We start from the raw sequence: 14,259 nt of genomic DNA on the forward strand, positions 1-14,259 counted from the left end.
GAAATACTGCTCATTAAGGCCTCATTTTCTTTCTGTTTAGAGCTCTGAACCGTTTTCTTTCTGATTTCAACAGATTATCTTAATATGAGGGAAGATGTAGCCAAGACAGACTCAGATGGAGCCTTGTCTGCGGGGAAGATTCCCAGGAAATGATCTCAAAGGAGGAAACCCAGAGTTATGCAGGACAGGAGCTGTTTTCATTCCTGGTGGCTCAGTGGTAAAGAATCCACCTGCCAATGCAGGAGATGCAGGAGACAGGTTTGATTCCTGGATTGGGAAGACCCCCACTCCAGTACTCTTGCCTCGAAAATCCCATGAACAGAGGAGCCTGGCAGACTACAGTCCATGGGGTCACAAAGAGTAAGACACGACTGAGTGACTAAGCAAACATTCAAGCCTCTTGTACACAACTGGCAATACTGGTTGAAAAATTAAGTACTGGTACAGAGGGGTGCCAATAGCTTCTTATACATAGCTATCAAGAAAAGTCCTTCAAGAGAAATTCATGAAAAGTCCTGTGAGTAATAAATTACACAGAGTAATGAGTAATAAATTCTTAGTATGGACCTTGGGGAGTGTCTTTAAAAGAGGTGGTATTTGAATAAAGCTCTGAAAGATGAAAAGATTTTCAAGGTAAATAAAGGGAGAAGGTTTTTGAAATTGAGGGAACAGCATGGACAAAGTCATGGGTGGGGGAGGGGGGTGCATAGTTTATGGACCAAAAAATGAGAGGATAATTAGTCTAATTTACCTTTCCAGGATCTTTTAAGCTGAAACCTATCCTTCAGAAAATTCCTGCTGAAGATGCTGGGTTTTTCTCCCCTGTTCTTTCCCCAAGTTTATACTTTTGCAACATTCATACACACAAAAATCATCAACTATAAATTAATAATTCACTGGCCCTGGTCTTTAGAGTAGACAGAGAAGATGTGGAAAGTGGGGCTGAGAGTTACCGGGGACCAAACTGGGTCTTAAACAGGTCTCTCTCCTTGGGGACATCCTGGAGCCCTGGGACTCTGCAGGAGGCAGCAAGACACAGCAGGCTGCCTTCTCCAGATTCAGGTGACGCGGCCTGGGTTTCCAAGGAGTACCTTGCAGGACATGGGCCTCTTGGGGTTACACTGCTGCTGCTCAATAAAGGGGTATCACCAATGTCTTTGAGCTAGAGAATGACATCAACCACGGAGGGGCCCCCTGAGAGCCTCATCGTATGGGCAATGGCCAGGGGGCCACCCCAAGAAGCACCTACCAGACATGATGAGCCCTGCTCCCAGCAGGGGCAGTGAGTTTGGCCCATGGCCCATTTACAGAGGCCCAGTCTGACTGCAGGCTGGTGCTGACTCCTCTTGGTCTCCCGCCAAACCCATGCAGGGTTCAGAGTTGGGCAACTGCCATAGCTTCGCAGCTCCAGGGGGCACACAGGGGTCAGAGGTCAGGTAACCAGAAACCAAAGTGGTACAAATACCCTTGTGCCCTCCCAGGAATGCTGTTCTCAACAGAGGGGAAAGAGAGCTGGGGCTTCAGGCCCTGTCCAGGCAGGAGAGACTTCTAGAACCCACCTTTGTATCTATGTGACATGTGGTGAGACTGAGATCATAGAATGAAGAGCCACGTTCAAACTCCCATGGCTGGCCACATTTTCAAATAACTCCATTAGTTTTATGGTAGCTTTGGTTTGGTATTCTTGTTAGTTTTCATAAGTTTTTCCAAGTGTTTCGACTTCATGTCTAGGATCCCTTAAGGTAATATTCTTGCTCAAGGTCCAATACATTTTTTTTTCTGGATTTTGATACTTTGCAATAATTTTTAAAAGTCACTGCCTTTTGATTATCTTGATTTCAACTTTCCTAACAGATTTTTAAATGAAAGTAGCAGTCATGGAATTAAAAGACACTTGCTCCTTAGAAGGAAAGCTATGACAAACCTAGACAGCTCTTAATAAGAGACAGCACTTTGCCGACAAAGGTCTGTATAGTCAAAGCTATGGTTTTTCCAGTACCCATGTATGGATGTGAGAGTTGGACTATTAAGAAGACTGAGCACCAAAGAATTGATGTTTTCGAACTGTGGTGCTGGAGAAGACTCTTGAGAGTCCCTTGGACAGCAAGGAGATCAAACCAGTCAATCCTAAAGGAAATCAAACCTGAATATTCACTGGAAGGACTAATGCTTAAGCAGAAGCTCCAATACTTCGGCCAACTGATGTGAAGAGCCTACTCATTGGAAAAGACCCTGACACTGAGAAAGATTGAGGGCAAGAGGGGAAGTGGGTGACAGAGGTTGAGAGTATTGGATGGCATCACCTGACTCAATGGACATGAGTTTGAGCAAACTCTGGGAGATAGTGAAGGACAAGGAAACCTGGTATGCTGTAGTCAATGGGATTACAAAGAGTCGGAACGACTTAGTGACTGAACAGCAGCAGCAACAAGGATAATAACAGGAATGAAATTTTTGCCAAGATTTGAACAGTGCCAGAAATATCCCTTACCAAATGGTTTCCTCATCTAACACATTTTTCCTCTAAGAAAGGAATCACAAAAGGGAGAAGACAGCTGCCATCCGGAGATGATGACAAGGACGCTGACAGCAGTTGAGAGGCTTGAGTGGAGGAAACTGGGATCCTAGTTCTCTTCTGGCTTCGGGGGCCTTGAGGAAGTCAGAATCCTTCCTTTTACAGTGTTAGTTCCTCAGCCTGATGTCCAAGGACCCTTATGAGCCCATGAGCAACTTCTGTTCCAGTCATGTGTCTATTTTGATCATCAGTACTGACCGACCTATCTCCTCATAATCCCCTCCAGTCTCTGCTCGTTTTGCTGTGTCCTTCTGCTGCTCTAGTTCTTACTATCTTGCTCAGGTCCCTGCATCTGCCCTGGGTGCTTCCTTAATTTCTCCAATTCAAATTGTTACATGTTTGTCTGGAATGCTTAGTATCTATAGGATGTTCAAGTTGGATGGTCCCTCAGAGGTTATGAACACAACTCTTTTGTTTTATAGGAGAGGAAATAGAGGCACAGCATGGAGTTTCCTGTGATCACACAATTAGCAAATGGAAAAATGGATTCAGTTTTTCTGATTCTTGACTTATGCCCATTGTATGATAGCACGAGAGTTAATACTATCTATTACATTCATTTGCCCTTTAATAAGAATTATAATCAATATTTTATAGCTAATACATTAGCATCTTGCCATTAATTCTCATAGGTATTCATCTATTCATTCAGCCATCCATCCTTCCACCCACCCATCCATCCATCCATCCATTTTTTTCAAGCAGCCAATATTTATTGAGGGCCTGTGTTCAAGCATTTTACTAGATGCTGAAAGTGAAAGTGTTAGTCACTCAGTCCTATCCAAGTCTTTGTGACCCCCATGGACTATATAGCTCACCAGACTCCTCTGTCCATGGAATTCTCCAGGCAAGAATACTGGAGTAGATTGCCATTTCCTTGTCCAGGAGATCTTCCTGACCTAGGGATTGAACCCAGGTCTCCTGCATTGCAGGCAGACTCTTTACCGACTGAGCCGACATGGAAGTATTATTATTATTTTCATTTCAGAGGAGAAGACTCTGATGCTCTAAGAAGTTCCATGTCATGTTCTAATTTTCTGAAAGAGTTAGGTCTCAACAGGAAACAGAATTGTTTCAAGTGGTTTCTAGGAAGGAACTCTCTGCAGAGGGGTAGATAGGATTAAAGGAAGGCAAGGCATACTGCGGCTCCCAGGTATCAGCAACACTGAGAAGCTAGGGCCCCAGGGCAGGGGGAGGACCCAGTGTTTCTGGATCCCGGAGAGAAGGGAATGCAGTGTTTGGGAGGTGGGGCTGCAGGTGTCAGGTGCGGAGCTGATGCTAGAGGCCATGTCAATGAGAAGGGGAAGAAATCTTGTCCTCCATCCCAATCTCTTCCCAGTGATGCCTTTTGGCCAAACACAACCTGAACACAGACAATGGGGGAGCCCGGGGGAGGTGGTCCTTAGAGGTCAGGTCCTGGACCACAGAGCAGGGTGAACAAGCAGAGGCATCCAGCCTAATAACCAGCTGGAAAGTGGGTGAGCTGGAATGTCAGCGCTGCCTTCAGATGTCAGATCCTGCACTTTCTTCTGTACCATGGGCTTGCTTGCATTTATGCCCTTGTGTGTTCATTCAACAGTCGACCCTTTGTTCATGTAATAAACAAGCTGAGAGCTTACTCCTTGATAAACTATATGTGTATGTACCATTTCCCTCCAAATCACTTCCTGCCAAGTTCCCCAGTCATAGTCCACAATGCGCGTAGGCATTCCACCCATTTTGTTGATGAGTAAAGAGCTCCACTAAGGACCATTATGAACTGCACTAAAGGATGGTGCCCAGAGTAAGCCTTAAGCCCACTCTCATTCTCTGAGGCATGGGGAGGGGATGCTGATGCACTCATCATACGGTCTTGAAATGAGAATGTGGATTGTATTTGAGGGCTAATGCTTCTGATGCTCTGGGAATTCACACCCCTGTCTGACAACACAAAGTTACAACGTATCTTGCTGTCAGAGCATCTCCACTCTGCTGAGCTCCTCCCAGCTCTCAGCACTGGCTGTGAAATCTCAGCATTGCTTCTTCGAGGGTTGCGGTGAAGCAGATGAAAGCAGAGCTTGCCCTCCCTCAGACTTGTGGCTCACCCCTCTCGTTTGGGGTAACCAGGTGATATACATCAAGGTTTGAACAGCTTCCCCTTACAGGTCCTGCTGGGCTGCAGCGAGCAGTGAACATATGTAAACAGCGCAGCCCTGTTTAAACACTGTCAGTGAGAATGCCAACAAGAGATGGAAAGATTTGAAGACTGTGGTCATTGGCATTCGGCTTCTGGTGGTTGCCATAACATATATATATATATATATATATATATATATATATTTTTTTTTTTTTTTTTTTTTCCTGGCAAAGTGCAAAAGAATCACAAAGGACAATCCTATTGCTTCTGTTTTTTTCAAACTCATCTACCTTTATGTACTTTAAGGTAAATTTAAAGCACTTAGATGCAATAATCAATCTTGGTTACTTCCTTGGGGGAGCCTAGTAAAATCTGAAGGTCATCTTCTCTTTCTCTCCTCATCCACACCCAGAGTGCAAGCTGGGAATATCTCAGGATATAAGAGAACAGAGTTTGGATGTGTAACAGGATCACATTTGTAGAGTCCCCTCACATAAATTGTTTTAACACTGGACTCAAATCTGTGGAGTAGCTTTGACAGATGAGGAAGCAGAGTTCAGCAAGTTTCAGTGATTTGTCCAAGGTCACATAACCCATAGATGGTGGTGCTAACCCCTGAGCCCATGAATATAACTTCTGCTTCTCCCATGGGCTCTGCTGTTTCAGAAAAGGGAGAAAAATTGGCCCCCTCTCCAACAGTGATCAGAACAAGGATCTATCTGACCAGGCACTTTTAGATTCACCCGCTTCAAGAATTACTACCAAAAGTACTTAGAAAAATGGCCACAAAGAACCCTGCAAACACTGAAGGTGTGGACAGGTAGAAGAAAACTCTTGAAACCTGAGTGGGCTAAATTTCAGGGTTCTGCAAAACTAAGTCCTTCCTCTCCACCCACTGTGGGCCTGTGACTTTCCTGGTGTCACTTTTAATGAACCACACCACTGGTGGCTTAACTATGGGCCGGGCTGTCATGAAATGCTTTTATTTGTTAAATAAAAAGAGACTTTTCTCCTTGACCTCGGCCTGGGGCACCCCTCTTCTCCTCAGCCCAGTTTTCCCCAGCTTTAATTTGTTTTAGATTTCATCAGAATTATTTCTTTCTCATGAACTTTCTCTGATCCCCATCTGGACGAGGCTCTCCTGCCTGTTATAATTCTCTTCACACTTTACAGTTTTTCTTTGTAGCACTTATCACATTTGCAATTACTTGTTCATTTGCCTTACCATTTGTATCCTATCCATCTTTTCCATTAGATCATAAACCTAATAAAGGCCCACAAGGATTATTTCTCTGCTGATTACTATTGTGCAACCAGCACATAAATGTCTCCATTGAATGAATAAATTAATCAATGAAAGAAAAAATGCCTGACATCCAGTCAGTTCCGCTGCATGGGAAAGAATCAGTCTTTCAGGATGCTGAATGCTGTGTGAGCCCTTATTTGTTCCTCATAGGAGAGAAACTGAAGCTCAGAGTGGTAAGTCAATTTGTCTGAGGTCACACAGCTAGAAAGGGACAGAGCTTGGCTTAGGATGAGGTTTCTCCAACACTACTGCAAGTCTCAACCATTCATTGCCTGTCTGAAGATGTAGCTTTGAGCTGTTTGCATTCTAGCCACATAGTTCTGACTCCTTGTGGGCCCACTTCCTCTGGGTTCACTTCACAAAGGCCCCAAATTCATTTGGAGGCCAAAGCAGCAAATGGAATATTTCAAGGGCAACTTAGACATCAAAGTGCCACTCAAAAGGCCAGGAAGTTTAAAGTGGTTCCTTATTTCACAGTAAGAGTGGCTTTTATGAAAACTAAGTGTTACCCTGTATTCTAAAAACTGATCACTTTAACTACAGTTTTCTCCTTTGTATGCTTTGTAAGTTGTTAATTACTCATGATCATAAACCACTTAATTACAAATGGTGGCCTGTGGATTATGAAACAGCTCCCAGACTGGCCTCCTTCCGCTTTGCTTTATCATATTGCTGCTGAGTCCCCCATCAAACCCATAATTGCTGAGAAGTCCCCTAATGCCCATCATAGAGGGCCACAGATCCAGGGGATGGTGCCTTATGCCAGCACCTTCAACGACAGCAAGTCCTGGAGGACAGTAGTGGTATATGTGGCATTGCACAGCACATTAGTACAGACTCTAGGCCTTCAGGGAAGCCAAGGAAAAAGAGACCTCTCTCTTTCTCACCATTCACACCTCCGCTCTCTGTCATTACTCGCTTTCTCATTTATTGATCTCACACTTTATCACACAAGTTCCTGTTTTGCTTGGAGGACTGTTCTCTTCTTCCATTTACAAACCCTAATGAACCTTGGGGACCCAGGTCACAAGCAACCTCCATGTCCTGACCCCGTTGCTAGAAGATACCACTTGCTCCAAGATCCTCTGTATTCTCTTAGCATACTATTGGTAAATATTTTTGGTCACTAATCTTTCTTGAATTACAATTATTTGTGGGTTTTTTTAAATGGATACATTCATTCAGTCATTAAACCCTGAGTACCAGTTCAATCACCAATTCTTTATTTCTTTGGCTGTACTGGGTCTTAGCTGCAGCATGCGGTATCTTCTATCTTTGTTGTGGCACTCGAGATGTTTAGCTGTAGCATATGGGATCCAGTTCCCTGATCATGGATTGAACCCAGGGCCTCTACATTGGGAGCGTAGAGTCTTAGCCACTGAACCACCAGAGATGTCCCTCAGTGACCAATTCTCAAATGCAAATTCTATGTAGGAAGAATCCATACTCAGTTCCTTTTTGTATCTGACAAAGAACTAGCACAATACTCCAGTTATATTTAGGAGAAAACAGGACATAGGAAGCTGGACTGGGAGGAAAGGGAACGCCAGGGTGGCAGTGATGGAAAAAAAAAAAAGAAAGAAAAAAAAGACTGGGAGGTAGAGAATAGGTCAGGTGGAACGGCAAGAGCAAAACTCAGAAGTGGAGATGCAATGGTGCCTTCTGGGAACAACACATCCTATATGGTTTATAGTTTGCTGGATCAAAGTGTTTGGAGAATGAAATGGTAGGAAAGCAGTCTTCATATGGTAGATGGTAAATGATGGGAGATCACCAATATACTCTGGACACATAAAAGACCCATTTGGTGGGGTGGGTGGGGCATTAAAAACACTGAAAAAGAAATAGACATATTGTTCTTTTCATGTATGTGAAACAAGTACTTTGCTAAATATTTTGTTAAAAGCCACAGGGGACCCAGAACTCAGGAAGAGTCAAGCTCTTCATTCAAGGAACAGAAGGGCTTAGTGGAGGATGGTTGGAAGCTTGGTGGGTGGAGAAAGGAAGGAAGAATGACTTTCCGCCTAGATGGAAACTGGCTTAACCAAAGAGCAAAGAGAGGAGTCAGAATGTTCAGTCTGAGAAGAGAAACCATGGAAGAAAAGTCTGGAAGGGAACATTGTGGACAACTTGCAGAATGACCTGGGTTCCAGACTGAGGATTTCACATATAATCATGGAGGATCCAACAAAGGTTTGAGAAGGGAAATCACATAAAACATCCTAGGGATGCAGAGAATGGGGTGGCCAGATATGACATCAAAATCTCCTGCCCAACTGGAATCCAAGCTGAGCTTTCCAGGATCCCAGATATTTCTTGAAACCACTCTTCTCAAACATATATATTTATGTCTATGTGACTCAAGTATACCTTCCAGCTGTGACCAGCTTGTTCTCCTCTGAGAATTTTTCATAGTTTACTGGTGAATAACTTGTCCTGGACGCATCTAGTATCTTTCATCTGGAGATCTTAAGGAGACTTAATGACAACCAAGCTTCATTATTTCTGTTTCGCTTATGAGGAGACTGACTCACAGAGGGGTACAGCAATTTTCTCATTCACACTGGGAGTTACGACCAGAGCTATGAATGAAACTTAGGATGAAACTTTGTTTCATAAACCATTAAACCCTGCAACCTTTATAGGAGTGGAGTTTGCAAAAATAATGATACCTTTGTATCAAGAGTTCATCCCTTTATTCTGTTATTAAATCTTGGCTTATGTGAGGCGGAAGCATCTAGTTACAATGCCAGCTTGTGTATTGTACATGCTGTTGTTCTGACATGAAGCAGGACGGGAAAGGGATGTGTTTTGGTGACGCCTAGACCATTGAGAGCTCATTGTTTTCATTTATCTATTCATTTATTATTTCATTTATTCATTCCACTATCATATATCTGAGTTCCTATTACATCACCTGGAAAACGAGCGTAGTTAATATAATCACTAGCGAAAGGCTGTTTTGAGAAGTAAGACAATTTCTACAAAGCACATTGCGTAGCACATAGTAAGCCCTTATACATAATGATAATTACTCTCATTAAACAAGTAATTGCAAGTGCCACATGGAAAGCCAAAAAAAAAAAAAATCCTTTTATAATCCTATTTATCTGTGGAGAGGGGAAGGTTGCATCTAAAGGGTGGCTTAATTCCTGGAGAAGAGGTGGCCTCAAATTAAAAACAGAGCAGATGGGTCTCAGGTCAACCCATGGAGACAGGTTCACTGTCTGGAATATGAAGTATCAGAAGAGCTAGGAAGTTATTGCTGGGTAGTAGAGGTTAAATTCTACTGTTAACCCAACCAGTTAAGAGATGGGCTGGGGATGAAGAGACAGAAAGAGAAACACAGACAAAATTCACATGAAAGAGAGGGGAGCAAGGCCTACAGATCAAGCTAGCTGTGGCAGAATCAAAGCCTTATTCCCAAAGAGGTCAGCCCTAGAGTCTCTGTTTCTTCTATTAGCCTTCCTTAGTACTGCATTAAAGTTCTTGTCCCATCTGTGTTCAGGGCACATCTGATTAAAAATGAAGCACTCAAGGTGGGACAGGGTCACAGAGCAGCAAAAATCCCTCCGAGAAGAGCAAGCCCAGGGAGACCCTCTTTTTGTGGATCATTTGGAACGTGATGAGTTTGATATTATTAGGAAACTGCCATTTCCTTATAGTTATTGCAACTTCAGCCCTCTGTGTGCCCTAAAATTTGGATTTAAAAATCTTTCCCAATCCAGACACAAAGCCCAGGAGCTGTAGAGGAAAATATTGGTAGATGTGACTTCATAAAAGGTAAACATTTAATGAGACAAAAGACACCAACATCAAAACTGAATGACAGGCAATAGACTGGAAGAAAATAATGGCAAACTGTAATTTTAACATAGTTTAACATTTGTAACAAGAGGAACATCTGTAAAGCATAAAAGCTCCTATAAACCAGTAAGAAAAGACAAATCTAAAGGACAAAAGATATAAATAGGTAATCTCAGAAGAACTAGAAACACAAAATGCTCATCTTCAGTAGTAATTCTATGCCATCCATGTTCCTGCTCAGTCATGTAGGATGGACTCTTTTTGACCACATGGACTGTAGGCCGCTAGGCTCCCCTGTTCATGGGACTGTCCGTGCAAGAATACTCAAGTGGGTTGCCATTTCCTTCTCCAGGGGATCTTCCCAACCCAGGGATCGAAGCTGGGTCAGTAGTAACTCAGTTCAGTCAGTTCAGTTGCTCAGTCGTGTCCAACTCTTTGTGACCCCATGGACTGCAGCACACCAGGGTTCCCTGGCCATCACCAACTCCCAGAGCTTGCTCAAGCTCATGTCCATTGAGTCGGTGATGCTATCCAACCATCTCACTCTCTGTCGTCCACTTCTCCTTCTGCCAGTAGTAGTAATTAAGGGAATACAAATTAAAACAGGATCCCATTCTGTTTGCCTACCAAATTGGCAAAAATTAAAAAGATTTACAATATTTAATATTGGTAAATGTAAAGGGAAACTGGCAGTTTCCTCCACTGGTGGTGAGAATGAAAACTGGTATAGCCTTTTTAAAGGACAGTTTGGCAGTATCTATCACTATTTAAAGTATGCCGATCCCTTCACACAACAATTTCACTTTCAGGAATCTATGCTATTTAAATATGTCCACATCAAGGCAAAAATAGAAGGATGTACACTGCAACAATGTTTGTGACAGTGAAGAAAACACTAATAAAATATCACATTTATCGGGGGCCAGCATTATTCTTCGGAGAAGGCAATGGCACCCCAGTCCAGTACTCTTGCCTGGAAAATCCCATGGATGGAAGAGCCTGGTAGGGTTAGGGTTAGGGTTAGGGTTACCTACCTAACCCTGAGTCCATGGGGTCAATAAGTGTTGGACACAACTGAGCGACTTCACTTTCACTTTTCACTTTCATGCATTGGAGAAGGAAATGGCAACCCACTCCAGTATTCTTGCCTGCAGAATCCCAGGGACGTGGGAGCCTGATGGGCTGCCATCTATGGGGTCGCAGAGAGTCGGACACAACTGAAGTGACTTAGTAGCAGCAGCAGCATTATTCTAAGTGTTTCATAGAAAACATGATGAGGAAACTGAGACATACATGGCTAGTGTGTGGTAGTGGCAGCACCCAGGCAATCTGTTTCTAGAGTCTGTTCTTAACTATTATGCCCTCTTTGTTGTTGTTGTTTATTCACTAAGTCATGTCTGACTCTTTTGTGACCGCATGGACTGCAGCACACCAGGCTTCGCTGTCCTTCACAAACTCCTGGAGTTTGCTCAAACTCATGTCCATTCAGTCGGTGATGCTATACAACCATCTCATCCTCTGTCACCCCTCTCTCCTGTCCTCAATCTTTCCCAGCATCAGGGTCTTCTCCAGTGAGTCGGCTCTTCATATCAGGTGGCCAAAGTTTTGGAGCTTCAGCTTCAACATCAGTCCTTCCGATGAGTATTCAGGGTAGATTTCCTCTGGGATTGATTGATTTGATCTCCTTGCAGTCCAAGGGACTCTCAAGAGTCTTCTCCAGCACCACAATTTGAAAGCATCAATTCTTTGACGCTCAACCTTCTTTATGGTTCAACTCTCATATCCACACATGACAGGAAAAATCATAGCTTTGAAGTCATGGAGTTTTGTCAGCAAAGTGATGTCTCTGCTTTTTAATATGCCGTCTAGGTTTGTCATAGTTTTCCTTCCGAGGAGCAAGCGTCCTTTAATTTCATGGCTGCAGTCACCATCTGCAGTGATTCCAGACCCCAAAAGAAAATCTTTCACTACATCCACATTTTCCCCTTCTATTTGCCATGAAGGGATGGGACTGGATGCCATGATCTTAGTTTTTTGAATGCTGAGTTTTAAGCCAGCTTTTTCACTCTCCTCTTTCACCCTTATCAAGAGGCTCCTTAGCTCCTCTTCACTTTCTGCCCTTAGAGAGTTATCATCTATATATCTGAGGTTGTTGATCTTTCTCCTGGCAATCTTGATTCCAGCTTGTGATTCATCCAGCCTGGCATTTCTTATGATGTACTCTGCATATAAGTTAAATAAGCTGGGTGACAACATACAGCCTTGATGTACTTCTTCTCCAATTTTGAACTAGTACATTGTTCCCATGTCTCGTTTTAACTGTTGCTTCCTGATCTGCATACAGGTTTTTCAGGAGACAGGTAAGGTGGTCTGGTATTCCCATCTCTTTAAGAATTTTCCAGTTTGTTGTGATCTACAGAGTCAAAATCTTTAGCATGGCCAGTGAAGCAGAAGTAGATGTTTTTCTGGAATTCCCTTGCTTATGCCCTCTCATCCATACCATGGAACACAGCATAGCAGGAAAAGAACGAGGTCGATCTCTGTGACAGACCTTAAGATGTCTCTAGGATATATGACTAGAGGGAAAATATCAATGGCAAAACACTGTGATACGGTGTAACACTGTGATACGGTGTAACACTGTATACATGGGCAAGAGATACACACAGGCATATACAAATACATATGTATGAGAATGGATTAAGGCCTGGAATGATAAGAGAATGTGTGTACAGAGATCTGGGAGTCTCATTTTGCAAGGTATGTTCTATCTAGTTGTGGTTTGTGTGAAATTTTACAAGAATGTATTTGTGCTCTCTTGGTAAAGTAATTATTGTACTGACCAAAAGAAATAGAAAAAGGTTTAATTCATATCAAAGGATTAGTCTTTTCTTCCACAGACAATGGTATAGGTAGTGGATAAAAATCTTCTACGCTGTGGCTTTTTCTAGTCTATGTAAATGACCCTATGTAAAAGGTGCCTCTTCTCTATATCTTATTGATCATTATGTTTTTCTTTTTAAGTAAGGTTTTCATGTCTAGTATTTGGGATCATGGCTTTCTGTTAGTCCACCAAGCTTCATAAAAATATATGGCCAGCCATTGAAAAATTAATTTGAAAATTGAGAACCATATAGTGGGTCTTCTGCTTTGCCTATTCTATTGTGATCAGGTAAAAGGATCAGTAATCAAGGATTAGCTCATTATTTTGTTTCAGTGCAGAAGCAGGTGGAGTGTCCGGCTCACTCTGTCCTCTTGGTGTGGTCTGTGGAGGTATAAATGAGTCACTTAGCATACACAGTGAAAGGACTGACCTTTGAACAGAAGTCAGTGTTATTATCTGCCAGGAAAAGGCTGTACTGGATCCTCCAGGATCTCTTCCTGCCTCATTCAGGTGAGGATGGCTTTAACACAGAAGGAAAGATGACGCTCCTGGAAAACTCACTGACTTAAAATGCCTTTACAAGGTTAGCCTTTAGAACTAGGTTGCTCTCCTGTGGGCTTCTGACATGCCAGTGAGAGAAGTTCTTAAAATTCTTACAACCTATCGGTTATCAGAGTGCAGATTTTTGGAGTAGCCCCTGTATCCTAGTATAGTTTATCAATTTTTGAAATTTAAATGTTCTCTTAAGCATCTTTTAGGAAGGAAAAAAGGTCCCATTTAGTTAAAAACAACTGTATTCACCTCCTCTCCATAAGGCTGCTCATTTTAGAGTAGTGTGTACAAACTACTTTCTTTGTCTTCGTTGTTTTATTTAACCTTATTTCCAATACATCTTTTCATGTACTTGCCAAAATTTGACGTGCTTGACTTGAATCCTGCATACCTGCCAGGATTCCTTCTGTTAATGTGACAGCTTGTTTGGAGTATTCCCCAAGCGTTGGACAATTGGGTCCCTTCCCAGGTTTTGGTCATTATGGACATTCTGAACAGCCCTGCTGTAAACATCTTTATGCAAGTTCTCCCCCCACCCCCCTTGGGATCATTTCCTTAGAAATGGACTTCCTTAAATGGGTTTACTGGGTCAAAGGGGCTCAATGAACAGCTTTACAGCTCTTGGCACATATTTTTCAGATTGCGCCCTGGGTGGATCTGACCAATAGCGCAGGCCGGAGAAGACAGGAATGTGGACCAGCGGCGGCCCCTCTGACCGCCCCTCTTCCGCCACCCCCCCCCCCCCCAAAAAAAAAAGGCCAAGAGCTCGAGATCTGCGGAGGGAAAGCAGTTTTTCTGTGGCTCCTCTCCTCTTCACGGTCGGGTATTGAAGCCCAGCTGGGGAGAACAATTAAGGGAGGCGCAGCGAGGTGTGGGGCAGTCCCGGGACGCCTGCCCTGGGGCGGGGGGGAAAACAAGCAGCGCTTCCAGGCCCTCCTGCCGCAGGACTCGCATTCCACCCGCCCGTTCCTCGTCCCGTTTTTGAATCCCAGGCACGCCCTCCCAGCCCTTCCACTACC

The 14,259-nt window shown here is 43.3% G+C and overlaps 1 long non-coding RNA gene across 2 annotated transcripts in view; it reads right to left on the bottom strand.

Moving 5' to 3' along the window:
- The window catches only part of LOC110130914 (uncharacterized), a 93,486-nt gene that overhangs the window by 77,363 nt on the left and 1,864 nt on the right, over nt 1-14,259 (bottom strand). The gene's annotated exons all lie outside the window — the stretch shown is intronic.

Source organism: Odocoileus virginianus, chromosome 2 (genome assembly GCF_023699985.2).
Source record: "Odocoileus virginianus isolate 20LAN1187 ecotype Illinois chromosome 2, Ovbor_1.2, whole genome shotgun sequence".
Classification (NCBI taxonomy): domain Eukaryota; kingdom Metazoa; phylum Chordata; class Mammalia; order Artiodactyla; family Cervidae; genus Odocoileus; species Odocoileus virginianus.